At 36.1% G+C, this 17,986-nt stretch overlaps 2 long non-coding RNA genes across 2 annotated transcripts; both read left to right on the top strand.

Moving 5' to 3' along the window:
* The first annotated feature begins 3,659 nt into the window (after window positions 1–3,659).
* LOC130246124 (uncharacterized) lies at window positions 3,660–5,838 on the top strand. The gene is made up of 3 exons (XR_008839393.1): window positions 3,660–4,230; window positions 5,318–5,438; window positions 5,791–5,838. It is a non-coding gene; the product is annotated as an uncharacterized LOC130246124 (long non-coding RNA).
* An 840-nt stretch (window positions 5,839–6,678) lies between these two features.
* Window positions 6,679–11,646, top strand: LOC130245199 (uncharacterized). Its single transcript, XR_008839306.1, has 7 exons — window positions 6,679–6,721; window positions 7,046–7,096; window positions 7,836–7,868; window positions 9,664–9,717; window positions 9,902–9,952; window positions 10,062–10,094; window positions 11,545–11,646. It is a non-coding gene; the product is annotated as an uncharacterized LOC130245199 (long non-coding RNA).
* The last annotated feature ends 6,340 nt before the right edge of the window (window positions 11,647–17,986 follow it).

Raw genomic sequence — 17,986 nt, forward strand, 5'->3', positions numbered from 1 at the left:
TCCATCGTTCATCGTTTGAAGGGGTTTTGATGTACGATGATGATAGTGTAGCATTGAAACAATGCTAGGGCCATTTATTGTAAATACTATAATGTTTTTGAACCATACTGTAGTAAGGTATATTATACTGTATAGTATGTACATCACTTTGTTAATGAATGTTCCAGCATACTGTAGTGTTAACTATAGTGAACTCATAGATATTTACATTAGATGTCACCTACCCTGTTGTTGTCTATTGGAAGGAATGCCTCAGTAGAGCCGCCATTTTAGTACAGGGTAGCGCTCCTTTGAAATAAATGTGGGACCAAGCTGCAGTGGAGAACTGTGGCCATCCAGAGCCAGAAATACACACACATATACCATATACACATATATCTATCATCGGGAGTTTTTCTTTTTAAATTACAAAAATGATCATTTTACATGACTTTTCTACATCGATGGATGAGTGACCGCACAGGCATTCCTGACAAAGAGCATGTGTTTGTGTGCATGGAAATTAAATGTGGTCTAATCCGTGTCCTGAAACACAGCAGATCAATTACTGTAGTTGTTGTGTTACCATAGTAACCGTATAATCACCATAACATATCAGTTACTATAATTGTTGTGTCACCATAGCAACTGTAGAATCACCACAACAGATCAGTTACTGTAGTTGTTGTGTTACCATAGTAACCGATAATCACCATAACATATCAGTTACTGTAGTTGTTGTGTTACCATAGCAACTGTAGAATCACCACAACAGATTAGTTACTATAGTTGTTGTGTTACCACAGCAACTGTAGAATCACCACAACAGATCAGTTACTGTAGTTGTTGTGTTACCATAGCAACTGTAGAATCACAACTGATCAATTACTGTAGTACTTCACTATTCAGATGAGTTCCAATACTTTAGTATGTTCTAAAATACAGTACAGTATTTTTTTTATCAGCAAATAAAACAACAATGATTGAAGCATGATTAAAACAGATTATATCTTATAACTGTGCATTCTGATGATCAAACATGTTTATTAAAATATGAAATCAAATGAATAAAAATTAACCAATTTAATCCATTAAAAACCTGCCGGAACTACCTTAGCTATGTGTTTATCTGAAAATAACGAAATTTATAACTTAAAATGCCCATCAGCCAATCAGAATCAAGCGTTCAGCAGACCTGTAGTGTATGGTTGAGTTAATGATGATTTGCAGCTGATCTAGTCCTGTAAGTGTTCTCCAGGGTCCAGGGGTAAGATTAAAAATCAGTGATTTACAGCAGATTTATGCTTGAAATAATGTCAAACCCTAAAGTTCATTCAGGGTTCAAAACTCTCAGAGGAGCTTCTGCTTCTTTACTTCATCCATATTCGACCAGCATCAACAGAGAGATTAACACACTGTCCTGTAAACACACACTGATCAACGTCTGACATGATCTTTTGAGCTCACTTTATTCTGAGGTGAGTTTAGAGTTTTGCCTTAATACACTCATCATTTCCTGATTATTATTAGCTATTATTAGCAGGATTAGGGCTGTGGAATATGATCAGAATATGCAGAACACTACTAATATTATGATAGTCATATATAATATGATTACAAATATTAAACTGTTTTATGAAGCATCTTTAAGAGAGTATCTTGAGCTGCTTGATAATCTATATGTTTAATATTATATTTTAATAAGTCCCGTTTTTAAAACTTGATTTTATATTATTTTATTAATAACTGTATGTGCAAGTTAACAGTGAGAAGCGCTACTTACACTAAATATTTTCTAAATATATTGTACAATTCAGACTTATATATAATATTGTTCTGCTCTATTAAACTGAAATGATTCATTACTCAACACACTTAAAAACGTTGCAAACATCTGAGGTGGTTATTGATTTAACATCAGCTTTTACACAAGGACAGGACCTGACTCAGATGTGTAACTCTCTTGATTATTTTCCTTCATATTTCTGACCTGTCCTTCAGCTTCCCTGTAGAAATGCTCTCACTGCACTAGAAGCGTCCGCATTTACAGGGAGATGGACGTCTCCACGCTTGTTAAACTTTTACAGGATGGATTATCATGTGTAATGTCCTCAGTGTTCTGCATAACCCTGCTCTGGTTCAGCTTCAGCCTGTAAAACACTCTGAACACCTTTAAATGCTGGAGAATCAGAGGACATCTTAGATATGGCAGAGATGATCTGCTCTATAAAAGCTCAGTTTAATTGAGGACAAAAGTGAGATTAAAAGTGTCTGAAGGGAGAATAAATGTGTGAGCTGAAGCAGATTTAGAGTTCAGCACACAGTAAAAGGTGTCAGTCACACAGAAATCAGATGTCAGCATCATTCACTCACTGCAGTGTCTGTCTCAAACTGTCTTCTGTCAAGCACAAATGAAGATCATAAAGAAATGTCACTGTGTTTTTGATGGTTGGTGGTTCATTCCGCTGTGGCGACCTCTGATAAAAAGGGACTAAGCCGAAAGAAAATGAATGAATGAATGAACGACTGGTAATAATTTGATTAAAACAGATGTGAAAGAGCTATATTATGAAGCTCTGTTGTGGAGCTGTGTTGAAGAGTGAAGAGTGTGTAAATCTCTGAATATTGGCTGTGTAGTGGCTGACGGAGTGTGTGTGTCTGTTTCTCTACAGGAGTGTGAAGGATTCACCATTATTGTGTGTGTGTGTGTGTGTGTGTGTGTGTGTGTGTGTGTGTGTGTGTGTGTGTGTGTGTGTGTGTGTGTGTGTGTGTGTGTGTGTTTGTCAATGAATCTTTAAAGCCGTTACAGGCCTAATGAGTCCATTCATCGCAGAAACAGCAGACATGCAGAGGAGTGCTTTAATCATCATCACACACTACTGTTAACACAATAACCACACACACACACACACACACACACACACACACACACACACACACACACACTGCAGTCAAACACAGTTATTAGCAGACTAACTGGATGGATGATGAATGGATGCATGGTTGGACGGATGGGTGGATGCATGGATGGGTGGATGAATGAATGAATGAATGAATGGATGGATGGATGGATGGATGGATGGATGGATGGATGGATGGGTGTTTGGATGCATGGATGGGTGGATGAATGAATGAATGAATGAATGAATGGATGAATGGATGGATGGATGGATGGATGGATGGGTGTTTGGATGCATGGATGGGTGGATGGATGGATGGATGGGTGGATGCATGGATGGGTGGATGGATGGATGGGTGGATGCATGGATGGGTGGATGGGTGGATGGATGGATGGATGGATGGATGGATGGATGGATGGATGGATGGATGGATGGTTGCTTGGATGGGAGGGTGGATGGATGGATGGATGGACGGACGGACAGAAGGTTGGACGGATGGATGAGTGGATGGATGGATGGTTGGTTGGATGGAGGGACGGACGGATAGAAGGTTGGACAGATAGGTGGATGGATGTGATGAATTCTTTTTCAGATATATGGTAAATGATATTAATGAAATATGAAACCGTTTTTCTCTTTATTTTTCTCTTCTGTTTTATTTCTTCATTTTCCTGGAATTAAATCAGTTTTGACATTTGAAGCAGTTTTTATCAGCAGAAGGTTAATCTGGAGTTTGAGCTTCAGTCTGTGTGTGTGTGTGTGTGTGTGTGTGTGTGTGTGTGTGTGTGTGTGTGTGTGTGTGTGGGTTTTTGTGATTTGAGAGGACATTTCATATGAATACACGCCACACTACGAGGACATTTTTTATTATGAGGACAGTGCCGGTGTCCTCATAATTCAAGCAATGTAGAAGTGCTTCTACATGTGTAAGGAGCTCAAATTCAAATTTTCTCCAAAAGTCCATATAGTTCACAATCATCAGACTTTGTGTTAACAGTGTGTATCGGAACTGCGCCCCTGTAGGTGGGTCTTGGTACTGGACCTCCTTATGAATATTCACATGTGTGTATGGAATCGCGGGTTTTGATTGGCTGACGGGTGAGAAGTCCTCATAAATTCGGGTTTTGTCTAAGCGCTGTGTTTTACGCTATTCACACAAAGGACGATAACGATAAAGATATGTTTGTAAAATCGTTCTAAATATAAAGGAATAACAAAGTCCACACCACAACAATAAAAATTAAAACACAGAGAAGCAATATCATTGGAATCATTTTCTTCCACCTCCTCCACCTCCGACCGAGTCACTTCCGGCTGAGATAATGAGCGCGCCACTCTGAAGACACTTAAGGTAAGATTGATGATAAAACTCAATAAACAATAAAACCTCATATTATATTAGTTAACGTTATAAAGCAGTTAAACAGGCTAGTTTTGGTCACGTTTGTAAGCTTTTATCTAGCGTTTTATCACGACCTATAAGGAATATAAGGATGTATAAGTAATTAACAATTAACTTACTAGTCTGACAAATACATATAATCAATAACTAAATCGCTTGTATTATGTATATTTTGGGTTTAAAAGTTAATGGCTAATGGCTAAATAACTCGTGATGCCAGATTGAGGTCAAATTTATTTTGCTATCTGGGCAGTTCAGTGATAATTGGGTTAATGTACGAAAGGCCACATGGAAAAATATTGTAGTATTTGACGTAGTAAATTGGAGTTTACTGCAGTATGTTATAGTGATTACTACACTTTGTTAATGCACTTCAGTATCCTGTAATATTTGTGAGTTGATAAACCATAGTATTCTTTAATTTCTACTATGGTAAGTTTAAAAAACATTATTGTATCTAGGATTATTACTCTAGTTTACTATAGTACAGTAGTCCATTACAGTAGTTTTCATATGGGAATGGTGAACTTGATGTTTTTTAGGGCACACAGCTGTTTAATTGTGAACTATGTTGTGTGTCAGATCCCAAATCAGGTCCTTTTTAATTGCTTACAGTTCTTTGTGAAGGTTATTCCTGTAATTGTGCAGTAATATTAATCAGTGTTGTCAGACCGGCTGTTAGTTTTAGCCTTGCTGTAGGTCTCTGTAGAGGTTTTATAAACTGTATATAAAAGTCTGATAGCTATTATCATAATGTTTGCCTTTAGTGACAGTCACAGTGTAGTTGAGAAGTAGAAAAGCAGCATGTTTCAGATTGTTAAAAATACTAAACACATTTGTAAGGTCTAAGATGTTTTTCCTGTTTCACTGGTGCTATTTACTGACCTGCAAGTAGTACAGAATTATCCCTGTTGATTATATTTAAGCCCTCTACAGCAAATAAAAGTATAAACTCATAATTGATTAGGTCAGTGATAAAAAAACAGAATTATTATAATTACATAAAGTGACAAAATACATCATCTGGCTTTTGCAGGAAATGGCAGCAACATGGTCCTGGAGGGCTAAACTAAAACCAAAAGATGAAGCTGCATATTTTTCATCCATGCTCAAAGATAAGGATGGATTTGAAATAAAATATATAAATTCATTTAAAGGTGAGTAACACAATTGTCTATGTTTTAAGTATTGTTTTAACTTTTACCCTGACTGGGGTAAGTCCTGGGGAAGAGATATTGTATAATTATTGAGATTCTGACTGGCCTTGGAGAAGAAAGGTATTAACAGATTGAAATAATCCTTTTACTTTAATTTAAAGACATTTACAGAGTTTACAGTAAAAACAGTTTTTCAACCATGTGGAGAAGTGTTAGTACTTGATTTAGAATCCACACAGGTTTGTTCTGAGGTCGAACTAATTGATTTCTTTAAAATTTCCTTAAATGTTTTATAGCATTGTATAGTTGACCTTTTGTTAATCTGATTACACAAATCTTTCATATTTTACAGGTTTGTTCTGAGACTGAACAACAGGAGCATGCTTTGGTCAGCTGTGCAGCAGGAGCTGGGTCAAAGGAGGTAAGTGTGTGTTTATAATGCTCAACAGGTACACTGTAAAATTTACGGTAAAAAAAACCGCAGCTGTGGTTGCCAGTACTTTACCGTTAAAAATACGGTACACACCGTAAAAGTAATTCCTCATTTTTATGGTAAACTACCATATTTCATTAATTTATAGAGGTAATATGTCTGTATTTTGAATTACCAACATCTACACATATTTTGTTACACAGTTAGACATGTTAACACAGCCACATGCAGGTGGTGATGAGTAAGTTACTTAATGAACCAAAGTTCATCACTAACAACTTTTCCCACAAGCAGAAAAGTGTCCGTATATAGAAGGTGCTCAGTGTCATTCAAACAGCTACTAAACACCAGTATGGTAACACAAATAAAATTTAAGTCATGAAAAAAACATTGTTTATCAGTATTAGATGTAACATAAATCTCTAATGTACATAACTGATGGAGAAACAACTGCAAAGATCCATAATAATGTCAACAAAAAGCATAAAAAGTGATGTGCCATACAGGGAACTGGGAAAGTCAATTTTCGGTTATTCGCCGTATATATTAAGGAAACATACCGTTAACCAGGTTACGGATTTTTACTGTAGTATATTTACAGTTTTTTACCGTTGAAAACACGGCCATTTTTTTACAGTGTAGTTAAACCTCCATTAACTTTGGTAAGATGATGCAAAATCCTTTAACTGTATGATTTCTTTAAAATTTCCATAAATGTTTTATAGCATTGTATAGTTGACCTTTTGTTAACCTGATTACACAAATCTTTCATATTTTACAGGTTTGTTCTGAGACTGAACAACAGGTGCATGCTTTGTTCAGCTGTGCAGCAGGAGATGGGTCAAAGGAGGTAAGTGTGTGTTTCTAATGCTCAACAGGTAGTTAAATCTCCATTAACTTTGGTAAGATGATGTAGAATCATTACCTTAACATTACAGATGATTAGGACTGTGTGCTGCAATGAATTCTCACATCAGGATATGTGAGAATTCATTGCAGCACACAGTCCTTATCATCTGTAATGTTTGATAGCTATTATTTGATCTAAGAATTGTTTGATCTAAGAATTCACTTGTATTATGTAATTTTCACATTAGTTGTTTTGGATACTCAAAGCATCACCATGTGTTGCCGTGTTATCCAAAATTAATGTTCAGTACTCAAACCTTTTCAGATCTCAACAACGTCTGATTCTCAGCTGACATGTCATGACAACACTCAACAGGTAAATGAGCATTTAATAAGCATTTATTTATTAAATGTTCTTTAGTTGGCAACAACAGTGATTTTTAATTACAATCAAACTTAAAGAATTGAAAGACAGCGATAGGCTGATGATACACAGGACAACATTTTGAGCAATTTTGCCAGGCAACTTTTTTTAAGCAGTGTTGATTGGGCACTTTCCCCACTGAGAATGGGTAACAATTTTTTTATCTGCATACTTTAAATCAGTCATGGGCCCTGTGTCTCATCTGGTTGCCCTCTGATGCCAACAATAATCTAAGTTGCCCCATGTATCATCAGTCATAGGAATTGTTTAATTTACAATAGTATGGAGGATGGTTCATTCTGAGCTAGCATGTGTATCATATGTCGTATGTCCCCATACTTACTACTTTAGTCATGTAGTGGGGGATGGGTAGAAGTTCAGTGTGTGTTTTGTCCAACGGCACCATGGTTTGTGTGTCGTATGTCCCCATACTTACTGCTTTTGTCATATGTCCCCATACTTACTGCTTTTGTCATGTTGTGGGGGATGGGTAGAAGTTCAGTGTGTGTTGTCCGACTGCACTATGGTTTGTGTGTCATATGTCCCCATACTTACTGCTTTTGTCATGTTGTGGGGGATGGGTAGAAGTTCGGTGTAAGTTTTGTCCAACTGCACCAAGGTTTGTGTGCATAATTCATATAGACTAAACACTGCTGCTGTTTGTTATAGTATTTTATTTTTCTATTCACAGATACAGACCCTGCCTTAGGAGGCCCATCTAAAGGTATGACAATACTAAAACTTTTTTAACTTCAAACCGCATCGTTGGATTTGCCCTTCAATATTTGGACTCTCAGTAGTGATTATTAAACCACACTGAACTGAGCTCAACTGAACTGAACTTAAACACTACAAACTGAACTACACTGTTCCTATTTACTGTGACCTTTTATGTGAAGCTGCTTTGACACAATCTACATTGTATAAGCGCTATACAAATAAAGGGGAATTGAATTGAATTGAAAACCCACATATATCAAAAGTATATATACTTTTGAAACCAAAATGAGTGTTATAAATGTTTAAGATTCAGTTTCGATTGCTTTTGATTGCTTAAATTATAATATTGTGTAAATGACATTGAAATTTACAGGTACATGAATTACCATGAATTAATGCATAAATTAATAGAGAATGTTGAATTGCTTCATTCATTAAAATCTCAATTATCAGGAACTAGCATGAGTTCACAATCTTATTCATGACGTCATAGATGAAAACACCTTAAGACATTCACTAAGATGAGTACATCATCATGATTAATAGGTTATTATGCATGATCATGATGTTTTCTTTTTCACAGGAAACAAGATTTTTAATATCCATTATGGGTAAAGCTATGCTTATGGTACATGTACTGAATTATTATTTTTTCAATCTAGTAAGACTAAATGTGAGAACTAATGTTTTTTATTAATTATGATGAGTTATGATGATAAATGATGAGCACGTATATATGTCTTCTTTATAGCAGCCTGCATGTAAAAGGACAGACCCCCAACACCGAATTCTGTTGACATCCAAATACAGTAGTCATCATTAACTAAGCATTAATTTCTCATGACCTCATTGTGTATGACCCCTCAAGTGGTAACTTGGTCCACTGGAATACTGATAAACAGTGTGTTATTAAAGCGATAGTTCACCCAGAAATAAAAATGTGATGTTTAACTGCTTACCCCCAGGAGTCAGTGATGTAGATGACTTTGTTTCTTGAGTAGAACACAAACAAAGATTTTTAACTCAAACCGCTGCAGTCTTTCAGTCATATATGGCAGTCAATGGGTCTCATGGCTTTGAGAGTCAAAAACATGTGCAGACTAAACCAAATACATGCTCTAGCATAGTAGTATTATGTCACTTATTTGTTTACACAGTGCAGAGAGATTTTGGTTGGGACAGCTTATCAGAATGGTAATTACCTGTGCTTAAACTGTTTGTTGCAAACAATTTTTGTTTAGCCGTTGTATTCACAATCTCTGCACTGTGTAAAGAATGAGTGACATATACAGTCTGTATTTGGATGTAAGACTGCTGTATTTGGATGTCAACAAATTTCGCATACTCTGTGCTGTGATTGGCCAGTGTTGTGCTCTGTCCATATATAGCACATATTCATAGGCTACTATGAAGAAGACATGAACATACTTAATATCTCATATTCAGTTCTCACATTAATTGATATACTGTTCTAGCCTGTATGCATGCATGAGGTAATATTGATTATTTTTCTATATTTCTATATTTAATAATTTAAAATTAATTGAATTGAAACGTACCATGAGCATAGGTTTATCTACAATGTATAGTAAAGACCTTGTTTTTTGTGAACAATGAAAATCATGATTGTGCATAATAAACATAAATCATGATGATGTACTCGTCTTAATGTCTTAAGGTGTTTTTCATCCATGAAGTCATGAATGAAAGACTTTGAGCTTGTGTTAGTTCCTGATAATTTATGAGATTCACACTTGCCATGAAGTGTTTCCATGTTTTGAATGTGTATTTTTTTTAAGATCATTGCAAGAAGGACAAATATCACAGCAGGAGGGAAGAGCACGAACAACCTGGTAAAAGCACACAATCATAAAAAGAAAGAACACTGTACTAGGGAATTCTTTAGATCAATCATTTTAGCTGGTTTTATAATAAAGGAGGATTTTTTTGCTTTACAGATTTACAGTTTCCACTTGTAGAATAATTTATGAAATGTTTGAGTAACCTATATTCTGATCCATACTATTCATACTGCAGGAATGAAGAAAGCTAGGCAGCCTGTTGTGAACCCACCAGGCACCTCAGATGGTATGATCATCTACCTCACTCAGCCAGCATATCCATTAAGATTTAATTTAATTCATGCAGACCAAGCAATACTACTGTTTGTTATAGGGTTTTATTTGTCTATTCACAGATATCGAGACTTCCTTTGGAGGCTCATCTCAAGGTATGATGAAAATAAAATGTTTTTAACTACTAATCTATATAGGCCTGTCATGATAACATTTTGTTGGTCGATATATTGCCCCATAAAATAATCGCAATAAGTGATATTATTGACATTTTAAGACCGTTTTATGCCAATGAATGTAAAATCATAATATAACAGCATAATAATGCAAGAAGGCCACACACTTTCAATTGATGAACAAAGATTTCATTCATAAATTATTTAGATCATGAAAATTACAGTAAGTGTCCAAATATTAGATGCCTTAAAAAACTTGAATAAACAAGAAATTCACATTTTCTTACAAATAGAACCGTTATGGAGATTTTTCCATCTACAGATTTTTTCTTTTTTTTTCCTCTGAAAAATAAGATAACATAAACACTATTGCTGAGAAACACAATCCCTATTTAACATTTATGTTATTGTGTTTTTTATGTAAATATAAATGGTGATGTATTGCATTACAAAAAATTGAGGTCATGTACATTTATTGTGCGATAGGTCGATATATATTGATTATTGTGACAGGTAGGGATACAACGATTATAGATTTGGTTGTACGATTATAGTCTGAGGAATAATCACTTTTCACGGTTATCACAGTGATTATTATTTATTAATTCATACAAAACACTATTAGTTAAGAAAATCAGGTGTAAACTCCTTATTTTTTAAAGTGTTATTTATTGCTGCTCAGTAACCAAATAATACAGCACAAAATAATGATAAACAACTAATAGTCCATTTCCAGTCCAGTAATAATTTTACACTGAAAATAAATAACAGAATAATAAATAAATACATAAATAAAAAATAAGAATAAAAAAAAATTGCTAAGTATTTACCTATTAAAGAGAACAACTGTAGTTAAAGGCACTTGTGATCAACTACATTACAAAATTGTTTGGTATTTTCATTGAGTGTTTTTTTTTTCTTTTTGGACCAGAGTAGAGACATTGAAAATGTCTATTATAAGCTCTGAACTTTAAGCTAGCACACAGTTTGCAAAACTTTGTTTAGTTGCAGCAGTTTTGTTCCGTGCAGCAGAAACGCTGTGTTGAGAAGACTTTATGATTAATTAAACATGACAAATTAAACGAATTAAATAGTGACAGGCCAAGTCAGGTCTTTAATTTCATTCTTTTATTTACAATTTGATATGTGATATATGAGGAATGTAACATTGGGCCAACAGTTAAAACCAATTTTACAAGGATGTAACAAAAAAACTTAATAAATAAATTGCTCCTTTTACTAAAACAAACATGATTAATAAAAAAAGCAGCCCATAATTTTTTACTCTTATGGATTAGTGATCTATACAATAAGACTTGACTAAAGCAAGGGTTGGTAAGAGTGTGGCTGGTTGGGAAAAGAGGGAGAGGAGCTCTGGTCGTCATAGTGTTCACCCCAGGGTTCAGGAACCTGTTTTTCTCTTTTGTAGGGAATCACGAAAATTCTGCTGAAAAAAATCTGGACGATGCTAAAAGGAAGCAGAAACGAGCCTGGTCTTCAACTGAAATTTCAGCAGTACAGAGGCACTTCCGCGACCACATAGCAGGGGGTAAACTCACCACTAAAATTGAATGCCAGCAGTGCAAGAATGCTGAGTATCCAGTTTTGGCTACTCACACACTCCAAAACATTAGGGATTTTGTTAGGAATCGCGGCTTAACCCTAAAAAAGAAACCATCTCATTAGGTGTTTTTGTTTTTTCTTTTTGTTAATAAGTGGAATATTCTTCTGCTGTTGAAGTTTGTTGATGGATTCAATTTGCTTTCAGCAATGTTTAGTTTAACTGTTATGTTTAGGAACAGTTAAAATATTTAAGATCCCCTCTTTACACTTAGAGTGAGAGCGTTTGTTTTTTTCTTTACACTACACAGAATGTTTCTTGATACACAAAATGGTCTTGTGATGGAAAATATTAAGGCCAACTACTGTAATGTTGTTAAAATTAAACTTTGCTCCTTGTTCACAGACTGTGCATACTGTTATACACTGTAAAAAATCTTATGTGCTATTTACTAAAAAAAATAGTGGTAACACAATTGCACATATTAGTTTTAAGTAAATTTCAAGACTTTATTTTTTTAGCAAAAACCACTTGAATGAATTATGTGAAAATTACAATTTTTTTTTGAGTGATAGATGAAGATTTTAAAATTATAAGCAGAATGTGCTTTTATAATTTAAGCAAATCCACCACCATTTACTCATATTTTTTTTTTTTTACAAAAACCACTTGAATGAAGCATGTGAAATGTGCTTTTATAATATATGCAAATAAATCACCATTTACTCAGATTTATTAATGAAAATTGCTCATTCATAAAGTGTAAAATATATAATGTATAATGAAATACATACACAATACATTTTGGCCAAATATCATTTTATTACATGTTACACTGATAACAAAATGGTACAATATGTTAAACAAATCTATATAAAATTTACAGCAATGTTAATCTCTGATAAAAATACCTTTATCCATGTCATGGAAAATAAAATGTTCTGTCAAATGTTTCTTTTATAGGAACAGTCACATTTTAGACAAAATTTGACAGAATTAGTGTATTGCATAACATCTAAAACCAGTATAAAAGCCATATCTCAAAATATTAGGAACACAATCAATCAGTCAATGCACTGAAATTTTCCCCAAAAGGTTTTAGCAGTGAATTTGTGTCAAATTTAATATTCGTTTCTTTGTAAGTGATTTTTATTTGGAGAATATTTGTATAAATCTAGTTCAGCAATTCTAGATTTTCCAAGCTAGCCATGACTCGCTTATCCTCCAAGACAATGCAGAAGTCCTCATGGTTGGTCATCCCTCTGACAGACAACAATTCTCTGTGCATTCCCACACTGTAAAATAAACATTACGTTTATCATTATTAAATTATGCAGTTGTACATTTCAAATGTTTACTAAAACACATTAAGGAAATATATTAGGAAATAAACCATTTCTTTGTATCTCAGTGAACAGTAATTCTTCATAATGTTTGAGTAGATGTTGCTGACTGACACAAGTACACAAGTATTTTGACTTATAATGGACAGGGTGTTTAAATGTATACTAGTGTACAGAAATGTATAAAAACAAACCATGTTTATACAAGGAATAGTGCATTCAACAATGTAGCTATATATTTTTTTGTAAGCATGCAAAAATATAAAGTGCAGTTTTCTGAAGATCGTAAATATCTGAAACGGTTTGAGACACTTGCATTGCACTCCTGGATGAGCTCTTCATCTTATTTATACAGATAGACCAGCAACAGAGGACGACATCTCTCGATTCATCCCTGATTTAATGTGAGGTCTGATGCAAAAAAAAGTGTAGAAATTAGTAATGTTGCCTAATAATAATAATAATACACAAATAACATTATTAAAAATACCTGATGTATGGCACCCATTCTCTTTATCAAAATCTGCCTCAATAAACTTCTCCTCTTTAGTGGGAAAATACTGCAAACGTTTTCTTTGATCTGAAAAATGAAGCAAACAAATATTAGTATTTATGTACAGTATTATATATAAACACAGTTCATTACATTACATCATCAATGCTGTAAAAGGAACCTTATGAAATGGAAAAGCACTAGCTGTGCATAAACCCCATTGAATAGCTAGCTAACTTAGCTTAGCTTAGACTTACCACTTAACAAGCTCACTGTTGTTCGTCCACCCTGCTTAACTGTTGCCTGATCATTGCTGTTAAATATTACGATGCAAATAATTTGTTCAATTTCATTATATAATTCAGAATGAATATTGAAGCAAATCAATTTTAAATAGGAATGGGTTAAAAATACCCGTGTATCCCTATATACATCATATGGCAAAAACTAAGCTCCTGAACAAGTTTGAACAGCATGTGTCTCTCCTGAAAGAGCTTAGGCTACTTAAGACTATAAAATGATAAACTGTTAATGCTTACCTCTTAACATGCTCGCTGTTGATCTGCTCCTTCAAAATGTCGTCTGATCACTGCCGTTGTTGAGATTCAAATGCAAACATCTCAATCAAATCCACATAACTGAGTGAATTTTCTTAAAATAAACGTGAAGCCATCTTTCCTCAATAATATTAGCTTAATTGGTTTCTTAAATTAAGCTTAGTAATTGCACTAGTTTGCTTAAAAAAATAAGTGAAATTTAAATCTTAGTTATATTAGCGAAATCTTCTCAATATTTTATAATAATATAAAATACTATTACTAATACTATTGTGTATGTGTTAAACCATTGGTCCTTATATATCAGGTATGTCCCTTTAATACACAGTCTTTACTGTTGTGTATGTGTTAAACCATTGGTCCTCATAGATGAGGTATGTCCCTTTAATACACAGTCTTTACTGTTGTGTATGTGTTAAACCATTGGTCCTCATAGATGAGGTATGTCCCTTTAATACACAGTCTTTACTGTTGTGTATGTGTTAAACCACTGGGCCTCATAGATCAGGTATGTCCCTTTAATACACAATCTTTACTGTTGTGTATGTTAAACCACTGGGCCTCATAGATCAGGTATGTCCCTTTAATACACAGTCTTTACTGTTGTGTATGTTAAACCACTGGGCCTCATAGATCAGGTATGTCCCTTTAATACACAATCTTTACTGTTGTGTATGTGTTAAACCATTGGTCCTCATAGATCAGGTATGTCCCTTCAATACACTCAAATGACACTTTTGTGTGTTGTATAGCTAGTGTCCTTAGAAATCACATTAGTCTTTATAATACAGTTTTGTGTCGTAGGCGGAGCTTGTGTGTCAAATTATAAATTGTCCTCATAATTGTGTATATTTTCAGGTTGTTACATTATAGATTGTGTTTTGTGTAAACAAACTTTAAAGTGAAATCTGTGTTGTATGGGTCAAAATAGATTTTTTGATCTTCACCACATCTCTGTACAGCAAGTGGAAAGGGGTGTCCCCCTAATACACCAACACACCAGTTTGGGCTGCAGTGTCCTGGTAATTCACAAAAACCAGTATGTGTGTGTGTGTGTGTGTGTGTGTGTGTGTGTGTGTGTGTGTGTGTACACATCAGTCAGGTAATGAAGAGCTGAGCGTCTCCTCATGATTATCACTGCTGTTTAATGATTATCTGTCTGTAAACACACACACACACACACACACACACACACACACACACACACACACACACACACATGATCCTCGTTCTCCCGCTGGATTTTGTCTGTATTGATCAGATAATCTGTTCTGACTTCATGCATGTGGTTTCTGAGATGTGTGTGTATGTATGTGTGTGTATGTATGTATGTGTGTGTGTGTGATCAATATCTCGGTGCGACTGCCGTATCGCTGCTATAGGAGCCAAGCACTCGCCGTAATGAACTGCCTGTTTGATATATCTGAACATCTACAGCACTCTGCTACAGCAGCAGTTCTCTGATCACACACACACACACACACACACACACACACACACATCAACACACACACCTGTACACCCACAATTACCCCCCCCACACACACCTACTACACACATACACGCAAACATGCACATACACATACACTTACATATAAATGACCACACACACACCCTTACTCACTCACTACACACATATACACGCAAACATGCACATACACATGAACACACACCTACATATAAATCAACAAACACACACATGTGCACACACACACACACACACACACACACACATGTGCACCCACACACCCACACTGATGGTAAATGCATCAGTTAACACCACCTTATAGGCAAGTGTGCTCCTTTATTTGTGTGATTCCACATCAGAACAGATCATCTGAGACTTTATATTTCATTTTAGGACACACACAGCATCAGAAGTCTTCTAAAGTGGATTATTAAACAGAGTTCAGTATTTCCTGAGGCTCCAGAGACGTCCTGATCATTACAGTGTGAGCTCCGTCTTTTGTTGTGCACGAACACATCCAGAGATCATTTCTTCATCCACAGCAGGAACAAAAGCAGTCTGTCAGACAGCCAGCCGTTAAAAGCCTCTGCTGATCCGGAAACGTGGGATATCTGTGCATTATTGCTGCTGATTTAGTGGACAGAAGAGTCTCGACGCTGATGAGGAATCTCCACAGGTCAGTCTGAGCTGCAGATCTCTGCCAGGAGGAAAACTAGAGCAGCAGAAAAGCAGACGGACTGCAGATTACTGCTCAGCAGTATATTACAGCAACCTCCATCCACACCCACATCTCTGCACTCACATTCAAGAGTGGAACTCTGGTTTGAGAAGAGGGGGGGGGGGGGCACAAATACAGGAACATCCCAATTACTACATTTACCTGTATTTAGGGCAGGGGTCTCAAACCGCCGGTCCACAGGCCATTTACGGCCCACCCTCCTCCTCCCTCCGGCCCGCAACTGACATCAAATATATAAGGAGATTCGGGCCGCCAGAACATATGTTTCTGAACCACTGTCATTGTGCAGTCGCAGCCAGCCACTTGTGGTGCACCTAGTACTGCATTCAGATTAGTTTTACTTTCAGGAGTAACACACATGTGTTTTAATTCTGTGGCTGATTTAAACATTAAATACATGCTCTATTATTATTAAAGCTCTGTTTTAGTAAATATTCAGGGGGCGTTTGATTATTATCAGTTTGTGTTTTATTGTACAAACACTTCATGGCTTACACGTTATACTGGCGGTGTAAATATGATCAGTTCACTATATTCCATTCACTCATTTTCATTTCGGCTTAGTCCCTTTATTAATCAGGGGTTGCCACAGCGGAATGAACCGCCAACTCATCTAGCATATGTTTACCGCAGCAGATGCCCTTCCAGCTGCAACCCATCTCTGGGAAACATCCATACACACTAATTCACTGAGGACAATTTTAGCCTACCCAATTCCCCTATAGCGCATGTGTTTGGACTGTGGGGGAAACCGGAACACCCGGAGGAAACCCACGCCAACACGGGGAGAACATGCAAACTCATCACAGAAACACCAACTGACCCAGCTGGGACTCGAACCAGAGACCTTCTTACTGTGAGGCCACAGTGATAACCACTGAGCCACCCCTTTATATAGTATGAAGTGTGCCTTTAAAGGTGCAGCTGGTGATAAATGATCTTCTGAGAGACTGGATGTTTAAATCTCACACTGATGTCCATCAGACTCTGCAGCATCTGGAAGATCTACAGTACAGTGTTCAGCACACACACACACACACACACACACACACACACACACACACACACACACACACACACACAGAGCTGAAATACACCACAAATGCATACACACATACACAGACACACAGATGCACGCATGCACCCACCCGCACGCATGCATGCACGTACATACACACACACACATATACAGTCTATACAGTAGAAACTTCATTACAGCTGTGTGTGTGTCTATACAAGTGTGTGTGTGGTAAATGTGTTTATCTGTATAACTGTGTGTGTGTGCGTGTGTGTGTGCGTGTGTGTGTGTGTTGAAGGACACACAGATGTGATGTATAGAGGTCAGCTGTAGTGCACTGGCCTCTCCTAAACCCTGACCTGCCCTCACGCCTCTCTAAACACATCAGGATTTATTAGACTGTGTGTTGTTGGAGAAAACAGGCCTGTGCAGATTTCATTCACCATTTTAAAATATATGTTTATTTTTCTCTTAATGAGGTTAAGTGAGCAGAGCAAACCTGGAGCCTGCTGTCACTGAAGGTCCCTTTTTGTGTTTAGCTGTCATTATATTAATGATCCTTTTACACATTTTGTTGACTATCAGTAGGCCCACATGAAATCTGCACGCACAGAAATCCACATGTTCAGCCCATCTGCAGATTCTGTTGATTGACTTGTGTAAATGTGTGTAAATCTCGATTGATTCAGTTT

Source organism: Danio aesculapii, chromosome 18, assembly GCF_903798145.1.
Source record: "Danio aesculapii chromosome 18, fDanAes4.1, whole genome shotgun sequence".
Taxonomy (NCBI): Eukaryota; Metazoa; Chordata; class Actinopteri; order Cypriniformes; family Danionidae; genus Danio; species Danio aesculapii.